The sequence below is a fragment of the Hypomesus transpacificus genome, unplaced genomic scaffold (assembly GCF_021917145.1).
Source record: "Hypomesus transpacificus isolate Combined female unplaced genomic scaffold, fHypTra1 scaffold_30, whole genome shotgun sequence".
Classification (NCBI taxonomy): Eukaryota; Metazoa; Chordata; class Actinopteri; order Osmeriformes; family Osmeridae; genus Hypomesus; species Hypomesus transpacificus.
This window is the reverse complement of record NW_025813826.1, coordinates 3,470,589-3,492,966: the sequence shown is the minus strand read 5'-3', so window position 1 is coordinate 3,492,966 and position 22,378 is coordinate 3,470,589.

The window sequence follows — 22,378 nt, the reverse complement described above, 5'->3', positions numbered from 1 at the left end:
GAAGGGCAGGGCATATTTGTAATTCAGCCCGTCAGTTCACTATATTTATTCAACATTAAACCAATCCCACTGAACAGCAGAGGTAATCAACAGTGAAATCACACGGCTCACCTCTCTGGAATATGGAACGCAGTCATCCGCGAAACTGTGTGCTGAGCAGGTTTGTCTAAAGGGCATCGGAGAGGGCAACACAGATGAACTGCCCCCCCCCCCCCCTACTCTCCCTCCTCCCCCCTCCCCCTCCCATCTCCTTAAACGGGTGACGCGGGGACCATTTACGGGCGCTGTTTAACAGGGAGCGTCCCAGATGACAGGAGCGACGGCGGGAGCAAGTCCTCTCTAGACGAGGGCGGGGGGGGGGGGGGGGGGACAGGAGACTTAGTGCCACCCTCGGGATTCTACGTTCTCGTGTTTGATGCGGAGAGAATCGGCAGTGCAGTGATATTTCATGCAAGCGATGTTTTTGCAAACGCTTCATACAGCCACCTGCATGGCCTATTGATTTTCAGTTACGGGCACACTGTGCCTTATTGAGACAAACACTCATATTCATTCACACGACCCGGGTTCAGGTAGAGGATGGGTATCTGGCTGGTGGAAATCCACCCCACTCAGAAGCAATACCATACACATGAAAAACGTCATTCCATTGTGTGACTCTTAAAGCAAGGTTTGATCAAGTGTTTATTTTGAATTTGTTCCACAATGACAACTGATTTGACTTTCATTTGCTTCACACTTCTTCCTCTGTGATCTCAACAGCCAGCACTTCACCCACCGCAATCCTCACTTTTTCAGTCCAGCTGGCAGTTACACAGAACACAGGGTTAATGATGATCATTACATCACTGACTGTGGATGTGGGCAGCTGCTGTATTATTGATAGCAGCTGCATCAGACAGGCAGGTTTTTTCAAAGACAAGCCCGGCCAGTTGACCACCACAGTCCATCTCACAGATATTTCTTGTGACCGCTCGTTTCACAAGCTGACCACATGACCACTGCATTTCCAGGAGATGAGAAGGGACTGCACTGGTCTGTAAAGTGTAGAGCAGTCAATAGGATGTGGCTCTTCCATAGAGGATATTATAAAACTGTAGAGATACTGCTAATGTGGTAACTGTAGAGTAGGCCTGTGAGTCCTTGTGGATGGTGGAATTTTCTAAGAGACAAACGTCGACACAGTCGAACACTGTCAATGGTCACAGTCATCTGTGTCTTGTTTGTGTTTGTACTCACTGTTGAAACTTGAAGTAAGTGGGGTTTGGATAGTCTCATTTTATGAATCATTTGACACCAAACCTTTCTCTGAGCTTGTATGAATCCCCTGACCCACTCGTTGATATCCGCACTTGTATGAAGATGGATTTGAAAGTGCATGAGCTCTCCCCACACCACGTATCGTGCCATCAACATTTTACACAAGGTTTATTTTTTATTTTTGATCCTTTCATCGATTGTGTCTGAACTAAGAAGGCCTGTCTGGTTTTTCTGTCACTCTCTGCTGCCAGACGCGTGTCCTTGTGCGCGGTTGATTCATTGCATAAAAAAGTAATTGATTTTACGGGATACAAAGCTGAAGGTGTCTGGTGTCTCATCTGGGCCCGTCCACAGTGGTGTGGCTTCCAGAAAGAACAAAAAGCCTGGGCCCTCTTGCTGCCCAGGCCGTGCCAGGTGCGAGGCTTGGCGGGGGGGGGGCATATGGATGGTAGCGTGGCCTTGCCATCTGGGTCAACCCCCAGCCTCTCGCACAGATGATGGCGAGTGCCACTGCTTGGCAGATGTGGAGCCCGTGAGGAAGAACGCACTCTCTCTCTCCTGCTTCCTCCTTTGTCGTTGTAAATGACCCGTGTCCATGTCTGTGGTAGAGGCCGGGGTGGTAGAGGCCGGGTGGTAGAGGCCGGGGCTGCAGGTGAGGCTACGACGGTTGACGGAAAAGAGAAATATATCCGACGCGTTCGTCGGTCTGTTTGTTGAACATCGTGTCACAAGGAGCTGGGATGGATCCAGAGAGGGATGGGCAATTTTCCCCACTTGCTGAACATGAATCTGTTTTCAGAATCTAGCAATAACATGTATCTTTTATTGTCAACTCGAACACTTCGCAGGGACTCTCTCTGGCCCTCTACATAATGAGTTTCACAAACTGGAGAGGAAAAACGGACTTCTGTCTGTGGTAAAGTGATGTATTGATGTTGTGCGTGTCACCACTCCAGAGCCCATCGGTTTAGCCCCTGAGGAAGAAGCACACCTTGTTTTCCAGAGTAAAGTGTCCCTTGTGTCTCTGGCCACTCTCCCTCCATCGGTGGGTCCTCCACCCCCCCCCCCCAACTCTGCCTCTCAGACTCCTGCAGATCCGCTTCCCAGGAACTCCCCTCTTTTGGAGGCCATCTGCAGCACTGCTATCTGAGCCCTTTCCTCAGTGCTGTTCCGCAGAACCCCAACACGCGGCCTCGTTCGTGACACAGTCGGAAGAGAGGCCCTCACCTGGTCTGCAGTCAGACAGGGAAGGACTCCGACCGCCACTCCAGCCACGTGTTTACCTCTTCCTCCCCATCAAGTGTCATCAAACTCAGGTTAACGTTCCACGACTCGACCCAGCCTGAAGAGGTATCATCATCTCCCAGAGAGTGGCAGCACTTCTCCTCACGTCCTTCTCCCTCCTCCCGTCCTCCACCTGGGTCTGATCTCGTTCTCCCTTCCTCCACTCGGTGGGTCATTACTGAGCTCTCATCCTTCCTCGGTCCCCGAGACCTTATCGTGCTTTCGTTTCTTCCCTGTTTTCCCTGGCTAGCTTCGGCTCGAGCGCCACTCCTCGCCCACCTGCCGCCCTCTGTTGAACATATTTAACAAGGCTCTCAGTCGGAGCACACGCTCACTTCTCGGCCCTCGTCAGGATAATTGAAGAGAAAGGCATCGTTTTACTGGCACTGTTCTCCAGATGTGTCTAAGCTTCTCAATTGGCACTGGGCCCGGAAGGAATGGCCATTTTTGAGATTAATCTCCGTGTTTGACAAAAGGCTATTGTGGGCCATGCTCTTCCGAGACTACCCCATCAGTATGTATCGAAAAGGAGAGCGATTGGTCCACTTGTATCACTCTATGAGATGTAATCACATGTTCATTCAGTACAAAACCCTTCATTTGCGAGTTTATTCATCCCCAGGTGTACAAGAATAGACTAGTACACTGTTTTCTTCAGTCAATGATGGTTTGTCCCATGCAATTAATGTTACTTTTCGACACACTACAAAACATGCATAGAACCAGTCTCCTTAACAGTGGTCTTTCATTCAATTACACGTCAACTGTCAAGCCCCGACACAAAACCTCTCCAAACACAGGACAAATAAAGGATGTCGTTTCCCCCACAATTCCCAGTATTTCTGCTGCATTTGCTTATCGAGTAATAACTGCAGTGGTGCAGCCTCTAAAACTGCAAACAACTGCATCAGGCATCATGACACGAGCCTTGAAATGACAGTGGTTGTTGTTTCAGGCTCGGGGAGACTTTGAAGATATCGATTTCTCCCGGTTCGTCCTGGCCCATAATATACAGCTTTAATCTAATTGCTGGTGCAGTGGAACTTTGACACTGTGGTGTCCATTGAGACGTGCGTTATGTATTACTGCTGCCTTCCTGACATGAGTTAGATGGACCCCACTGTCAGGTACCGCAATGCTGACCCAGCTTCTTCATCACAGAGGGAGGGGCCCCTGGAGACTCGCGAGGCTGTTTCTGTGGCATGTTTCAAAAGGTTTTCTATTAGGATTGTGTTATTTGTTTTTAAGACGTGTCAGTTGGAACATGACAAGTATTGAACCCCACCCGCCCGCCCCCGCCCCTTAACTTGTCACCTTGTCACAGTGTTCACGGATACCTTTCATACCATACCACACAAAGCAACTCTCTTCAAAGCGACTAACTGCTTAGAAAAGCATGACATACTAAGTATATTGTTGGATTGGTAAAGTCAAGGAATCTGTCAATTATTGAGGCATTTCCTTCCTAACTTTACTTAAGCATACAACAAGTGCTGGCCACACAGGCATAAAAGCCTCAAGACCTGGAAAGATCTTGAGAACTGACGATAGACATTCTTTCATCATATTTTCATTTGGCACTTTTCCAGGAAAACTTTGTTACATTTCAATGATCAAATGACAAGTTTTAAAAAGCCTTGAGTGCGATAAAGTTTCCTCCCTTTGTAGATTAAACTTCTTGTTAGACACGACACTGGAGTGCATCTCCCGGAAGCTCTTGAGCAGCAGACTAGCAGCAGAACCCAATAGAGAGATCAGGCAGAGAGAGAAGGCGAGCTCTGGAGAGCACCGGAACTGACCTCCCCCAACAGAATAGGAAATGGTATTCATTACCTAATGTCTCTTAAGCTTTTCCTAAAGAAAAGGCGCAAGACCCTGAGGAGTTGTCAGTTAATGAATGCTGCGTGGAAAATTGACTCAAATACAACCTGATGACCTCTGAAGTCAGCCTGTCTGAACCGGTTCTGCTGTCAAGGGACCAAACAAACAAATTGCAGTAAATGCCAGGGTCACCTGTAGGGCAGTGTCTGCGAGACATCCTTGATCCGTGAGGCATTCTTTCCACATCATGATTTGGCTTGTTTTTTTATATTTACTTCCTGCTGGCCAGTTGTGAAACTTTCTTCTGGAGCCTTCTGTAAAGAACAGCCTCGCTTCCTCGGTGGAAGGTCAGACGAGTTCACTGAACATTTTCCTCTGGAGGAATGGCATTTTGCAGAAGTCTCCTCCCCGTGACAATGGGAAAAGTCAACTGGTAAAGGGAAGGCAGCAGACTAGCTCTGGGCCTGGGCCTGGGCCTGGGCCTGGGCTGAAGCCTGCAGCTATGTTCAGTGGGCCTCACTCCAGCTTCGCATCAAAACAATTCAGTTCAGTAGGAGGTCTTCCCTGCACTGTAACAGTGTAACTGGTCTGTATGAGGTACAGCCTCCTGTTTTAGACTGTTACCTTGGTGATAGTTGTAAGCATGCTGTTTTAAGGCCCAAGGCACTCTGGTCCCTCTGAAGACAGACAGACAGTGACAGCATTCAAGTCTATGTTTCGGTGTGTATAGAATGTGACAAATGATTTTGTAAATGTGAAATGTCTCTGTCCGTCTTCCAAATGTCCCGTTTGTCAAAAGTTGGCATTTACGTAAAGTGACATGGCTGTTACTGTTTGAGATCATAATTGGTCATTCTAGTTTAATCTGCTTCGTGAAATAGCACACTTTATACTGATACTGCTAGATATTGCAGGTAAATGACAGTAAATGTAACCCAATCCCACATCTATTGCACACACACACACACACACCTCTAATAACCCTCACAATATTCACAATGAGCCTGAATGTGGCCCCCTGTTTCATACTTGAATGTACTGAGGAGTTGTTGTCAGAGAATGAGTGTGTCAAGAGTCTGTGTGAGAGAATCAGTGTGTGCGAGAGAACCAGTGTGCTGTTCGTGTGCGTGTGTCGAAAGAGATCCGTCCTTCCTGGAACTGTGAACGCTGTCTTTCTCGGGCTTAATAACAATTTGTCTTCTTCCGGCTAGCTCTGGGCTTTGTGGAACAATAGAACAACAGTGCGACCGACAGAGAGGCAGATTGAGTGAGGGGAGAGCAGGAGTGAGAGAGGAAAGATGGAGAGTGAGAGGAGGGGAAAAGTGATAGAGGAGGGGTGGAGAGTGAACGATGAGAGAGGGATAGAGAGAGAGACAGAGAAAGAGAGGGAGAGAGAGAGAGATGGTAGGGAGATGCAGAGGGGCGATGGAAATGGAAAAAAGCAGAGAGATGAGAGGGAGAAGCACTGCCGAGAGGAGAGAGAGAGAGAGAGAGAGAGAGAGAGAGAGAGAGAGAGAGAGAGAGAGACTTTGACTTGACCTTTAAAGATACCTTTATTGGGCAGTTAGAACTACCAGCCAACCAAGCAGTTTCACCACACCAAACCCGTCTTATCAAGACAAAAAAAACACTTCACTTACAACTCCCACCCAAAAATTAAGACCTCCTCAAACCAAAAAAAAGGAAAAAGAAAAACAAAAGAGAGAGAGAGAAGGGAAGGCATGAAACGAGAGAGAAGAGAGATGAAGAGCGGAGAGATACAGAGAGAGGAGCTAAGGAGGAGAGAAAGAGAGAAATGAGACATGGACAGATGGAATTGAGAGAGACCAGAGAGAGCAGATGTGATGGAGAGAGAGAGAGAGAGAGAGAGAGAGAGAGAGAGAGAGAGAGAGAGAGAGAGAGAAAGAGAGAGAGAGAGACGAGAGAAAGAGAGAGAGACGAGAGAAAGAAGAGAGATGCAGAGAGACCGGATTTAGAGAGAATGTGGATGGAGAGAAAGATAAGTGATGGACAGAGGCGAGCAAAATAAAGAGTAGGAACACTGAGCCAAGGCTTTGCCACCCACAGCTTATTGGATGCAATAGTAGAAAGAAGGAATGGAGGATGAGCAGCGAGACAAGGCCAAACGCCTCTCCTTTACTGCCCCCTACTGCGCAGGGGGGGGAAGTGGACATGGGTGAGATGGATGACACAATCAGGTAAAACCCTCAGGTGATTATTTGTGACATTTGAAGCCATGATTAGAACAAATAGCTTGTTACACGTACACACTGCATGTTTTGGCTGAAGATGAAATGTAGACGGCTGTGGTGATTCGTCTCAATATAAGTGTGTATGCGTGAGAGTTTGTATCCTGCTTGGCGTCACTTCATCAACGAACTGCATCCATGGTCGTTGATTTTGCTCCATTACCATGAACCGATGCAGGATATACAGTTGAACATTTAGCATGAGCTTTAACTTTACCATTGCCCTGGTCCAGGAAGAACAGCCATCATTGCCCAGGTCTGACTGGATGTTTACAACCTCAACCCTTACCCATGTATATGCATCATTACTATAGACGTGTATTACTGTAAATCAGTACTCGCCTGCCAGGACGATAGACCCCCACGGTCACACAACGCTGAGTATTCAACAGCACCTATCCATTTGCATCAAACGACTCGACTTTGTGAAGGTGAAAGATCTTCCTTCCCCTTCACTCGCCCTGCCTCGAACAGCCTCGATCACGGAGCTACATGCAACCAGGGGCCTGGCGCTATCCCACCGTACAGACCTCCAGCATATTGGCTGTCAAGTACCAGACGCACAATCAATCATGTTCAAAGTCAGAGCCGCGTGTGAAGGATACTAGTCCTGCCCAGGCTCAGTCTACGGGACCAAACACTGGCCGCTGTTGCACGGCGACGAACCACCAGAGACAGCAGGGACGCCTCCAGGCAGAGATGAATGAGAGCTGAGCATGTGTACTTTAAAGCTGTGAGATGAGAAGGGGTTGACCTCCTGGGGGGGGGGGGGGGGACCGCTTTGAGGGTTGGGAGGGTGCGGGAGCGGGGTGGTGATGAGGGTCTGAGTGACTGAGTGACTGAGGCGTTACAGTAACCTTACCTCGCAGTAACGCTGGTGATACCGTAGCGTGATGTCAACGCTAAGGTGGGACGCTGCCTCCTAATTTGCCTCGTCCGACTTCTCTGAGATAGAATACGAGGTTTGTTTGTTTGTTTGTTAGTTTGTGCTGGCTGGCTGGAGGGCGGGCCGATTTGGTGTTGGCGTTGATCTTTCATGTAAAGTTCTGTCCTTTTGAAGGCTCTCTATCTTTTCTCGTTGCATACTTTGAAAGAGGCAACTCTCTTATGGTGTATTCTCTTGAAGTGTCGGAAGGGAAGGATCAAGACTCTGGCATGAGACCCAGCGCTGCCGCTGGCCGATCCGGGAGCGTACACTTTAAGATTTAAGTTTTCATTTCAGAAGCCGCCGTTTACAAGACCACTCTCCGTCCCACGGGAGGAGGAAGTGGGGGAGGTGTGAAACCGCAGCTGTTTCTGAGACGCCTCTTGGCGGAGGTCTGGAAAAAGAAAAGTCGCTCGCAAATGGGCTGTTTCACACATTCAAACCACCAGAAAACCCAAGACAGGACGTTATATATAGCATAAGGTTCTTTCTGCTCATTGCCATTTGAAGAGGTTCCAGCATAGCCCACGACTCTGCTTTGATGTAGCTCAGGAGTGGCAGTCAATCACTCTGGATTTCGAAGGCGGGGGACCTTCATGGGATTCATCAAGCTTTTGCAAGCTGCTCAATGCTTCCACTGGCACAGTTGAAATCACGACAGTTTGTTCGCTAGCCTGACAAAGAACAAGCACAAGCTCCACTAAAACAGATTTTTTTGGTACATCTTTGTCAAAATGTCACCTGTGTTTTCATATTGTTGTTTTCCACAGAAATCTAAAGAATGCTCCCCACTCATTGCATGATATTAAGGAACAGTTGTTTGAGAGGTATGTAAACCTTTCAAATACAGATGATGGCACCGATCAAGTGAATCAGCAGGATGAGCTGAGTGATATTGATGACATTGGACGAGATGATGAATTGCCAGAGTTGATTGAAAAACTTTTGGCTCACTTAATGTTGAAACCAGACAGCTCATTTAATCCATTGACAAAGTTGTAGATAAGTTGCATTTTATTTTCATTCAGCCCCAGCTACTTTCATTACAGACATTTTAGTCTTGCTTGAGGAGACACAATTGTGAAATTGAAGAGGCCATTTTGTCAGAAATGGTAAAGGACCTTTCCGGCGCTAACCCCATTTAGCTCTGCCTTCGGTCGTGATTGTCGTCTTTCCTCTGGATTCAAAGGAGGAGGGTGTTTTAAAGAGCACTTTTTTTGTAATTAAACCCATGGAGGATGTTCTCAGTAGGGAGGAGAACAGCTTCCAGAATGTTTCCATTCTCAAGTCAATAAAAGGTTTTTGAGCTGGACAGATTTTTGGGTGATCAAATTACAGGACAGTAATTTGATCTTGCGCGAGGGAGGGAGAAGCTCAGATCAGTCCTACTCTGGATGAGACATTTCACAATGGCACTTTTACAAAAACCAACGAGCTGTTTCCAGAAGTTGACCTTATCGTTGTTCTCATTTTCTATGCAAATGGTTTTTGAGATATGCAATCTTGTCTTCACATCCAGGGAGAAATCTACAAATCGCAGCTGTGTTTTGAGTTGTTCGCTGATGTGAACTCGTGGTTGGGTTCTGTTCTAGACACAATCTGCATTTCTCTGCAAGGCTGGGGATGGGAAGAGATGTGGTTACAATACTGTGTTGGAGCCACTGTTCAAAGATTGTACGGTTCTTAGAGGAGGAACGGATTGTTTGTTCCAGCATTGGACAGAAGAGTTGAAGGCACAGTGTTTAGTGTTGTTGCAGACAATCTCGGGGCCCATTTTATGGAGGGATTTGCGGAGAGCTTCTTTGGTTTACACGTCTGCAGATTTTGTCCAGGGTGAGCGGTGAACTTTCAAACAGGAGAAGTGAGAACAGGGGCATTTCCACCCAGAACAACACAGAACACGCACTTCATATCTGGGCTGTACTGGAGAATTCTTTTTGACTCGTGTGTGGAGTGAGGAGGCAATGTGTTCTCTTAGGAATGGACAGACAAAACAAATGCACCACAACTCGTCTCTGAACTTTGCTGCACAGACAAGTGTGGGCGGGAATGCCCGTGAGAACTGGACTTTGCTGCGACTCCTGCCATTCGTGGTTGGATCCAAAGTCCCTGGGGGAGACCCAGCATGGGATTGGCCTCTTGGGCTTGGAGACATTGTTGATCTTCTAGTCAAGTCCACACAGAGGAACTATTTTCTTCTTAGATTCAACATATTATTATTATTGTTATTATTATTATTATTATGATTGTTAGATAGAAAGAAACATTTGAACACAGAAACAGGTTCCCCAACTTCTTTCACACAAAAAACTTTTCGGGCAACTTTGTCCAGAACTGATCAGGGCCCTCTGGAGTCACTATGAACTAGATGCTTTGAGGAAAAACACAGCTTTTTAATGTGTGTTAGACATACTCCTATCTTTTGCAATATTCAGCTTTCACTCTCTGTGAAGCATCAGGTGATGGTTGTTTATAACCAACGTGATTCCAGTGTTGTCAGACCTTTACCACAGGCAACATTACTGTCTACAGTGTGTGTGCTTTGTGGATACTTTTTTGATGTTATTATGATAAAAACTGGAACGCACAGTCTTGCGACTGTTTTCAGTCCATTTTCTCCTCTCCACCAAAGTGAGCACAACAATGTAAGTCAGGGAGAGAACCTGATATGAAACGAATGCAACATGCCATGTTTGTTTAGCTTAGCCATTAGCCTGCAGGCACAGAGCTTTGTAAAGTTTGTCCTTCGCTGGCCTCCTCTCTGCGGTTATGTGTACTTTTGGACGGGGGAGAGACAGATCAAAAGGGAGCAGGGACTTGGCCAAAAATGTTTTGCTCTTCTCCATTCCTCTGGTCGCATACAATTGGATGCAGTGCCCATTCAACATTCTTCACTGAACCATTTCACTGACACTAAAAGTTACAGAAACGCGTCAAATGTGTTTCTCTTACAGATAGCCTGATGTCAGAATTGGCACCTTTCCAAGTGATCCGAGCTACTTAAAAAATGGTTGGATCAACTTAAGTACTTGTGTTCACGTTGACATTTATCAAGTTCCCATTTATTAGAAACATAATTTATTATTTCCGGAAAGCAAATTCAACATACTTAAAATATTTGGTTGCATCAATGTAATTCTACCAGGAGTTGCAGAAAATACAAAACGGCTTGTGGAAAACGTTGCCTTGATTGTTTTTGCTGACCCGTGCTTTGTTTTCATGTTACAACGATTGTCTTACAAAAATAATAAATGAGGACGTTGTTTTATCTTTTTTCTTCTTTGACTGAACTACCAGCTGCTTGGTTTCCAGATCTGTTCTGGGAAATAGACGCAATGTTGGCTCTCCTAGGTATTATACAGCGGCAACGAATCGATGACCGAGGAAAAATAGAGACTTATCAATAAACATTGACCAAGATGTTTTATTAGTGCAAGCTCAGATCATTAACCATTCCATCCTGGTGTTGTGGTTCTAATGGGTGAAGCAAGAAGGTTACATAGAGTGACTAGTACACAATGCAATGCAAAACAAGTACAGATATAGTTAGTTTCCATCGAATACTTTCCTTCTAGGGCACACCATGAGGTAGTCAAGTTTCAACATCAAATATGACATGTCTTCTTAGCTTTTTAAGGATGTCGTAACTAATCATGTGCTGTAAGGTCCAACTGTCTCCTTGCTGTCTGGTTGGAGGCCTTGTGTCATACATATAAAGTGCTGTGTGAAGTCCCCAAGATGAACTATGACCTTGGTGCCAAGCCTCACTTATAACTACTCTCAGGGACATTAAGACCAAGACACCAATCTCAATGAAGACTGGAGCCTTCTGCATGTGCTTTGCTCCTTGTGTTAAGACTTCAGCAGCCTCCAATGAAGGTTCGCCGTAGATAGCCCATTTCTGAGAATAGTTTGAATCCTGGCATTGGATGAGGCCTTAAACTGACTGCAATTTGAAACATAATGTTTAACAGTGACAACATGCCAGCCAGTTGCCAGGAAGAGTGATTGATGTGGGTGAATGGCTTTTAGCGTTGGTGACCCTGTCTGACATGAGCTTCTCATTAGCATCTGTAGCCAGAGCACAGGAGAATTCAGAGTTTTCAGACTAACACTTCCTTTCGGACATTAGCAATATGAGCCATATTTCCCTGCATTAAGAATATTTATGAATATTTCGCTTAAGGCGTTGCTGAAAACATGTTATGTAGTTATAATTATGATGAAGGAGAATATTATCTGCTTATGATTCAAGACCTTCAGTAAAGAAGATGATTCACCACTCTGGATACATAAATCTGAGTTAAAGTAAATGTATGGCCTTTCAAGACCTTCTTTTTCATATGTACATTTAGCATTAAAAGATGCATATATAGTTAACTTAAAATAATACCCCAGAATGCCATTATGCACCTTAAGACATTTCCACATGCAGTACAAAAGGTTGCATGTTTGAGTTGCATTTGATAAAAACCGTGTTCCTAAATGCAATGAAAGAGAAAAGATGGCTCCTCTTCACAACAGTGTGCTTGTAAAGGTTATTTAGCTGGGAACATTTCCACATAGCACACTGTTACCTAGAAAAAGAACAAGGCTGTTTCCTCACTGCTCGTGCAACATTGATGCTTTTTCGTCGAGACAGCATCTTGTGTGGAAAAACAGTGGATCTTGGTTTGGTTACGGGAGCCGCTGCAGGCTCAACTGTGGCCTACTTCTCCTCTCCTCCTCCCCCTGGTGGTTCACATGTCGGAGGGGCCAGGTTTAGATGTAGGCCGTGCAGATGTCGGAGCCCTGTGGGTGAGTGTCGTAGGTGTGTGGATATTGAGTCACCAGTGATTCAGAAGGAGCATGTTGACTTGGAGAAGAAACGGCACAAAGATTTGACTTGGAGGAAGAACAGCAGATTGGGATTTGCAAAGGGAAAGAACAAAAGGGGAAAAAAGCAAAGGAGAGAGAGAGAGAGAGAGAGAGAGAGAGAGAGAGAGAGAGAGAGAGACGGGGGGGGGGGAGAGGGAGAGGGAGGGAGAGAGGTGTGTGTGTGTGTATGTGTGCGCGTGTATGTGTCTGTGTGCGCGAGACAAAAAGAAACGAGAATGACAGAGAGCGAGTGAGAAAGAGAGTGAGAATGAAACAGAGACGGCGAGACGAGGAGAGAGAAAACATGGAGTGTGTCCTGATTACATTCAGGCCTGTCTCACTGTGTCTGCTCAATGGCCACTGTCACTCAGAGCAGGCCCACACACTTCATGTTTATAACCACAAAGGTAGCCCAGGCCGGTGGGAAGAGCTCATTATTCATGCTGACCAAGGACATGACCAGGAAACCAGATGAGTGTGTTAGAGGATGGATTCAGTGTCACACCTGTTCACTGAATACTGAGAGGAGAGGAGCTGCCATCTTGACTTTTTACTATCCCTGACTGTTTGATATAGCTATCCTCAAGACCAAGAATTGCAAGGTACGTAGACATTTCTAGATGGGTCATGGTGGATATTTATGCTGCCATATAAAAAGAACAATCACTAAACAATCACAAACACATATTTACCCACTTCTGAGGTTACTTTACGAACACAGTCCCTATAAATGATCGCTATGTTCTTGGTTCTAGAATAACTGAATATGGGAGCAGGGTTATAGAATATTGGGAGCAGGGTTATAGAATATGTTTTTTACAAGTGACATTGTTGACTCTGGAATTATAAATGGGCTGGTTTCACTGAGGCATTGCACTGCATCATGGGAGTTGTGGTCATTTTGACATAAAACCAAAACCATGATTGAAAGAGAATTACAGGCTGTGACCAAGCCATCCACACTCTGAGAGGTGAGTCATCGCTTGTACGCAGAAATTCAATTCACGTAATTTAATGTGTTTGTTTAGACATCAGGTCTTTTAATAAACTAGACCACAAACAACATCTTCTCATTTAGATTTTTTTTCCGGAAAGGATGAAGTTGACCCTGGGCCAATTAATCTCATTACACATTTTAATGATGTTGCCATGGAGGGAAAAAATGCAATTGTTGTCATCGCTATACATCAGATAAGAACCATGTCAACCTAATGAAAATTTGATTCCCCCTAAATGGTCCAACACTTCTGGGCCAAAATGGCCTATTTCCTTTTATCAATATCAAATGTGACTTTGCATAATCTCCGGCCCTCCCTAAGAAAGCAGTTTATCAGAATAGTCATTGACAATCTTCAGGCTATCTAGCCGCTGGGCTGTGATGGAAGCCGGGGGTGCCTTCCCTCTTGATAATCCCCTTTCTCACCTGCTGAGGAACGACTGCATCTTTACAGAGTTCCGGAGGGGCTCGTTTATTAGAGACTGTGTGTAGGTCTGATTAGAGGCTGAGCTTGTTAGAGGCTGTGTGCAGGGCTTATTAGAGGCTATGTGGGTAGGGGTGTTAGAGGCTGTGTGTAGGGTTTATTAGACGCTCAGTGCAGGGCTGGTTAGAGGCTAGGTGCAGGGCTTGTTAGAGGCTGTGTGGGTAGGGGTGTTAGAGGCTGTGTGTAGGGCTTATTAGAGGCTTTAGTAGAGAGGTGATCTTCCTGCTGTGGTAGCATTTCCCTGGAGAGCCTAATCCTCTGAACACTGTTCCACAGCCAGGCTTGTCTCCAGAGTGTCCACACTCTGAATAGTTCTGGGTCAAACACGTCAACAAGCCACGGTTATCTACGGCCAACGAGAAAGTTCGAGATATCAAAAGAACTTTGATCCAGATTTTGTTACTCACTAATGTGAGGATCCTCGAAGCACGAATCAACCAGGCGGCGATTGTTTGCGTCGTTGCCGTGGGTGTAGCAGCCAGGGGGAAAAGTATGGACGGCAGCATGCCCCGCATCAACAACAGTCTCCTGCAAGCATCATCCTCCTGTCTGATCCAGCTGAGCCCCAACTGAGCCGGAGATGGGAAAGGAGGTGGGGTGGGAGCTCAGAGGAGGGCCATCTTGTTTTCGTTTCCCCCCACAGTGCCCCCAGGGCGACACACATGGGGTCCGTGGGGCCCTCTGAGGACTGGCGCCCAGCTGTCAACGGAAGGAAACAGGAAATGACAAGAGGCCTTTGCAAACCCAAAGACTCAGGAAGGAGACAGCTGTAGTGGGACTCCAGATCCCATCTATAATTCAGCCGAGGTAGAATAAAACAACTATTTTCGTCACCGGCTGGGATTGTGATGAACCCTAGCTCAAATAACGAGGCAGGGCACAGTGGAGGGATAATGAAGAGACACCTTTTTTTTTCCCTTCTCCTCCACAGTAAAAAGCCGGAGCCTTGATTAAATATTGACTTGCGATCATCTGTACTCTTGTCTCTGTCCAATCAATAATTCATAGAAGCTAAAACAGTGATTGTGAGATTCACCCCACCCCCCAGACCCTGGATGTTCGACAATCGCTTGTTTTGTTTGTTTTCAATCATGACCCCTGTAGAAGACAGACGTACCCATCTCAACACTGTTAGTGCTAATGCTTCTTAGAGAACCATTCTACTCATGTCAGGGTGAATGCGATCCACATCAAACTCTGCATCAGAGACCAATATGCCAATACACCAAATGTCGGCCATCTTTCATGTTTGTACACTTAAAACTCCTCTAGCAGTACTACATCAACTCAAACCAATATCCCACTCCCACGTATTTTAAATTGAACTCAATAATGGATCAATAACTACTAATTGTGTCCGAGACCGTTGATATATACTGACAATATCACAGTTAACTGGCGGCAATCAGATAAGTGGCTGCACACAGAGATTTGTGTGAGTAATATCAGGGATTCTCAGACGTGAATAATCTCCAGCCTGCAGATATCCATTTTCAGACTCTAATGAGCCTCTTCTATCGAAAGGAGGAAGTATTCTCCCTGTTAGTGTCACAGTTTAAATGCACAGCTGTTTGCACCTGGGAGAACTATGTGTTGTATTAAGTCGACGTGGGAAGCCATTTCTATCATTCAGTCCACTGATTTCCACTCCAAGTTTTTTAGCTGGCCCCTGAAAATATCACCAGCAGCATGATAGGCTCTGTAGAATACCCTTACGACTGTTCCCAGAGCTGGCTACACACCACACACACTGTCTCATAGTCTCCATATAATACAACCTCCCTAGCCAAACCCCACACACAGCTCGACAGCCTTATAGAATGCAGCCTCCCTGCTGAGCTTCAGCTCCAGAGCGAGCACACAAAGCGTAATGGCCACTACAGAATGCAAAAACCCCCTCAGGTTGAAGAGGAACGCGTCGTGGGCACAAACGTTGAAACCTTGGAATTCAACCTGGTATTGGATCCAGTTCTGAAGGTGGAGGAAAGGTGAGTCCGACGCCGAGATGATTAGAACAAGCTTTTTTATTCCTCCGGGGGGGGGGGGGGGGGGGGGGGGGGGGGGGGGTGTTTCACTTCATCGTTCCCCAGCATCGTTTCTCTGTCAGATATTTGTACATTTTAATAGCATATGTCAAAACCGCCTCCCTGGAGAGTCCCCCGGAGACTGGAGCACGATAGGTTCCTAGACACAGCTCGGCCAATCCTAACAGCTCTGCTGACAGGAAGGCTCGGTCTCTGAGGGGAGGTGTCCGTCTATTTCAAGATGGCCGCCACCTCCCGTATATATGTACGATTTTAGAGGCCAGATGACCATCTTATTGACACCTAAGATATGACGGTAACTCCAGGGGCTGAGAAGGATAAGGACCCATTCAAGTGAAGGTGTTGACCCCGGAGAGCAGGTGACCTGGTGTATTACGCCGTCAGAGGAGAAGCTGCTGGGAAGCGATTTGTACGCCGTTGAGGTTTACTAACTGTGTTTGTTTTCTTGACAATACAGAACAAATGACTACCCGGGGCGGAAGGGGTAATTTGCTGAGACCAACAATAACGCGAGCATTTATGTTGATGATGCATTTCTTTCTTTAGACGCCGGAGATTGAATTGTCTCGCGTAGACCGGGGGAAAACAATGGAAGGGGTTAGAGAGAAGGCTTTAGTCTTGCTTCTAAAACTCTCAACAACAAGCTCTCTCTTATCTCTCCGAGCAAGATGTCCTCCGTGCCTGAAAAGCAATAAGCTTCGCCATTCATGCTTGTTCATTCTCTCGCCACATTCGCTAAATTCGCCTGTTGACGAAGAGGATTAAGAAGTGTTTTTCGAAAGGCCACCCTTGAGACATGGGCTCTTTGGCAACGGCTCCGCAGCTTGTTCTGCTCCGCCGCTCTGATCCCCGTTCTCACCAAGCACCTGTTAACGACGAGCCATCTTGAAATAAGGACATCGACGCTCAATTCCTGTGTGCGACAGCTGTTTAATTTGTTCGTTTTTTTACGTTGAAATTAATCAGGCTTGTCAGTAGCCCAACGTGCTAACAGCCTGCAAGGACGTTGACTGGTCGGCCCCGGCAGAGCTGCTGTCTCCCAATTGGTCGATTTGTAGCACAGAACGACTCCTCCTAGACTAAACCAGGAAGGGTAGGTGCTTTCTTCCCAGGAGCACCCCCGCTGTGGACCAATTAGAAGCAGGCGGAGGATGCCGGAGGCCCCTGAGTGGTGGGCCTGCCCCTCACGTCAGCTGAAGAGCAACGACCACCTGGCACAGGAGGAGCGAAGCAAGCTGGGATCACGCACCCTTCAGCAACGTACAACCTCAATATAGCATGTTGTTTCCAGTATGGTATAAATACTCGTACATTATGATTGTTGACTGCTGTTCCTACCAAGGCTTCTTGTGTGATCATCAAAACACTTTCATTGAATCTTCATGCACACAATATGTCTTTGAACTCCAGTGTGCCATTCAGAACAGTTTTGAATGGCACAATGGGATTTTAAAGGGACGTGTCATATATATATATATATAGATAGATATTTGTTGTCCTGAGGACCTTGGAGGCTGGCCTCAATTTTGTTGCCTCATTTTGTTGTCATCTGAAAGACTACTGGAAGTATGGATGGAGCAGAAGTTTTTCTTTGAAATGTAAAATGTGACGGGGAGAGATAAATAATTCACCCAGCTGTCATGTGCCTCACCTAGCCTGGCAGACCAAGTCTGCCCAGTCGGAGTTTACACGGACATGGAACAGGTTTACTGCCCTTTAAACCTTTAAAGTTGCCCTTTTGAATCAGTCTCACAGTTTCCTATGGAAAGTATGTAGATAGCTATTTGCAATTGTATCTTGTGTGAGCTTAATAGTTGCATGTACAAAAATAATAATAAATGAAACGCTTGTAACTTCTGTCTAAACTAATATGAAAATCCACCAGTGTGATTAGCATTGTGTCATCTATTTCAGCACTAGGCCCAGCTGTGTCATGATGGGAATATAACATGGTTATCTTTAATTATTAATCACAGAATTAACAAACATGACGACAAAAAATACACAGTCTCTGTTAATAATAAAACAGGGTCACATTGGACGCAGAAAGTGATATCTTCAACTTCATTTGTGCAGACTTGGCAAGTGTAAACTATAAGAACAGCACTGTTGACAAACGGCCATTGGCCATTTCGATTGCTCGGAGCTGTGAATTACATTGCTGTCGTCTTCATTCTTTGTTGCATCCAGCCAGGCTACTTAGGAAGCGTGTTTACTCCCACAACTGGGTCAAGCAGTGCAGAAGAATCTCAAAAGTATTGTGTGCATCAACCTCTGGGCGGATTTCTGGAGCCTTCCTCTGGTTTAATCAGTGTTTTGCATCAGGCATCAGTCTGCATGCTGACTGAACAAAGAGGGGGTCGCTAGGTCCCAAGGGAGACAGCCTGAACCGGAGTCGACCGAGACTCCGGAACAAACGGGTTCTTAATCCGAAAGAGGAATACTGCCGCATTCATTGTTTTCATGTTCGACATCAGAGCTGTGATTCTGTTGTTATTACTAACACCTTTACAATCAAGTGCTTACAAGTGCTCCCTTTCCTCGTCTGTTGGGGAGTTTTTTAAATGAGGTTAAGGCAGTGGAGATAGGGGGGAAGATAGGATTGTGAATATGGAGCGCCGGATATGTGACAGCGCATCGTGTTTTGGAGAGATCAAGGTGGAACAATCCTACACTGAACTATCGGAGAAGAAAATGATCTGTGCGCACGCACTCCTTGATCCACAGAAAGCAATTACATCCATATTTTTTATTTATTTGCCTTCAATGATGTTTTGAATTATTCAAGATCAAACACCCGGGTTGCCATGGCTGAGGCATCTGTGGGCGTGAATCTGCATACCAAATATTTCCTCTGTTAAGGGAAATAAGACTCACGGCCTTGTGGGTGCTCGTATGCCTACTGACATCCAGTTCAGTTCTCCCCTGTGGCTTGACTGTCTGGAACCCCAAAACAATAGCACAGTAGAATTAATAACCAGCAATTTAATTTCTAACACCAAATAATCATGTATTCATTTGGCGAACACGTGAATACTTACCAACATGTAGCGAAGGCCTTGAATCTGCAGCATTCGGATCCACAGTCAGGTGCCTTAACCACTGAGCAATGCCAATCGCTACGGCTTTGTGATGATTCGTTCCGGAGGATTACACTCGGTGCTGCTTTCAATGCTGTTTTGAGACATTGTTTACAGTTTGGTGATTGGAAATGTCTGTCAGTCTCAAATTTGAAATCCCATTTTTGAAAGTAAAGAGTTCCAGCAATATAGGCAAAGCTGTTGAGATGTGATGCTGAAGGTAGTCTTCTTTAAAGGTAGAGAGGGAGGCAAAGAACAATGTGTCCAGCATCCCAATGAAGATAGAACAACTGTGATATGTTCGAATGAGATACAAGTTGCTGTGAGATCAGGCTTTGACAGACATTCGGGTTGGATATTTGTTCATAATCGTCGAATATATTCATGCCTTTCTCTCTAAGAAATCTCAGTGGCATATCCGAGATTAAATCTCCATAAGTCACTCTACAGACTTTTGACATAAGAGGGGGTTTCAACTCCTGGTAAAAGTGTGTGTGCTGTTTTTCCTGCCCTGGGCTCATTCCAGACATGACACTGAGAAAGGCTGCTAGACACTTTACACCCTTTTTGCATTAATTAATGTATGGTCTCCGTCTCAGAGACCGTACAAACATCCCTGAGCTGTCAAGTCGTTACTTTTATAACAGCTAAGTCAACGAAGGAATGGTGACATTCGGGGTCGAAGCGGAACGTGACTTTTTATAGACTTCGATGCTGGTCGGCTGGTGTGATCCCACTGTGGGGCCCCTTTCACCGTGGTTCAGTACGGATGCTTCTAGCAGACAAACCTCAGCTACCCCTCCACAACACAGATGCCCCACTCAGAAGCTCCACTCGGAAGCCCCAGGATCAGAGGTGATTCACACCAAGGAAGACTGTGCGTGGACTCTAAGAACCTGAAGGAGAAACCTCATCATGTGTTTAGACCAGATGAGATATTGGAACTCTCAGAGACTCCCCCCCCCCCTCTCCTCTTTCCAATGTAAACAGCAGCATAAGCTACCGTGATACAGTCACACAGACTGAGACTGTTCCGGAACAGCCTGAGATGAGTGGTTTACCTCAGCCAGAACAAAGTCTCTTTCAGCGCAGCCATAATCGATGCCCATTTGCCAGGGCTCCCCCGTCGAATGTGATCAACTGATAAACAAACTCCTCCGCTGATAACGTTGTCAGTCTAGGACGCGTGGGGTTCGTATTCATGAATAATTGGTGAGAACACAGAGAGCAGGGGGAGCTGTGCCAGTGGAGGGGAAACAGGATGTTTGTTATCCCTCTCTGCTCTCACTGTGCTTGGGAATACTTTGCTGTGACAGGTTTTTTTTGGGTGCCAGATTTAAAGTCTCCATCAGTGGGTGGGGAAGTCGGTGAAAGTAACCCCAAATAGCAATACAGAATCTGCCACTGAAAATGTTTTGTTCTACCTGCCGTCCGCATTTACAGTGCCCTCCAAAAGTATTGGAACAGTGAGGCGAATTCCTTTATTTTTGCTGTAGACTGAAAACATTTGGGCTTGACATCAAATAATGAACGTGAGACCAGAGATCAACGTTTCAGCTTTTATTTCCAGGTATTTACATCAGGATCTGATGCACAACTAAGAAAATATCACATTTTGTTTGAATCCACCCATTTGTCATGTGAGCAAAAGTATTGGAACAGATATACTTAAAACATATTTAAGTGAATAAGACTTAATATTTAGTTGCAAATCCTTTGCTTTCAATAACTGCAGCAAGTCTGTGACCCATTGACGTCACCAAACTTTTGCATTCTTCCTTTTTGATGCTTTCCCAGGCTTTCACTGCAGCCTCTTTCAGTTGTTGTTTGTTTTGTGGGGTTCCTCCCTTCAGTCTCCTCTTAAGCAGGTAAAATGCATGCTCTATAGGGTTTAAGTCTGGAGATTGACTTGGCCAGTCTAATACCTTCCATTTCTTGCCCCTGATGAACTCCTTTGTTGTTTTGGCAGTGTGTTTTGGGTCGTTATCTTGCTGCATGATGAAGGCTCTGCCAATCAGTTTGGTTGCATCTTTCCTTAAATTGGCAGACAAAATGTTTCTGTAGACTTCCGAGTTCATTTTGCTGCTGCCATCATGTGTTACATCCTCAATGAAGATTAATGAGCCCGTCCTAGAAGAAGCCATGCAAGCCCAAGCCATGACATTACCTCCACCGTGTTTCACAGATGAGCTTGTGTGTTTGGGATCATGAGCAGTTCCTTTCTTTCTCCAAACTTTAGCCTTTCCATCACTTTGGTAAAAGTTAATCTTTGTCTCATCAGTCCATAAAACTTTGTCCCAGAATTTTTGAGGTTCATCTCTGTACTTTTTGGCAAATTCCAGCCTGGCCTTCCTATTCTTCTTGCTAATGAGTGGTTTGCATCTTCTGGTGTAGCCCTTGTACTTTTGTTCATGAAGTCTTCTGCGAACAGTAGATAGTGATACCTTCACTCCTGCCATCTGGAGGTTGTTGCTGATCTCACTAACAGTTGTTTTAGGGTCTTTCTTTACAGCTCTCACAATGTTTCTGTCATCAACTGCTGATGTTTTCCTTGGTCTACCTGTTCGACGTCTGTTACTTAGTACACCAGTAGTTTTCTTCTTCTTCAGGACATTCCAAATGGTTGTACTGGCTATGGCCAATGTTTCTGCAATGGCTCTGATTGATTTTCCATCTTCTCTAAGACTCACAATTGCTTGTTTTTCACCCAAAGACAGCGCTCCGGTTTTCATGTTGTTTTCACCTCTGAATACAGTCTGCATAGACAAAACCTATCTTACCCAATCTGAACCTGAGTGTAGACATTCAGTGGTATTTATTGATTGAATAATGTATGTAATAGGACACACCTGGGCAACAAAACACACCTGTCAGTCATATGTTCCAATACTTTTGCTCACGTGACAAATGGGTGGGTTCGAACAAAAAGGTGATATTTTCTAATTTGTGCATCAGATCCTGATGTAAATACCTGGAAATAAAAGCTGAAACGTTGATCTCTGGTTTCACATTCATCGTTTGATGTCAAGCCCAAATGTTTTCAGTCTACAGCAAAAATAAAGGAATTGGCCTCACTGTTCCAATACTTTTGGAGGGCACTGTATTTCCCCTACCATTACAGACTACTTTACAATGAACAACTCATGAGTTTGTAGGGGATTCACAGTGTCTGGCATCGACTATAACTATGCATCGTATCCATTCAAAATCCAATCAAACTTTATTTGTACAGCCCGTCTTACAGGCAATGTGCAAAAGGCTTCACAGAAACCCACAGGTGTAGTCGAGATTCCCCAACTGTTTGTGGGGGTATTTGTTAGCTATGTCCCCACTGTGGGTGACTCTGTCTGGGTCTATTAGGCGAGTTACTAGCCTA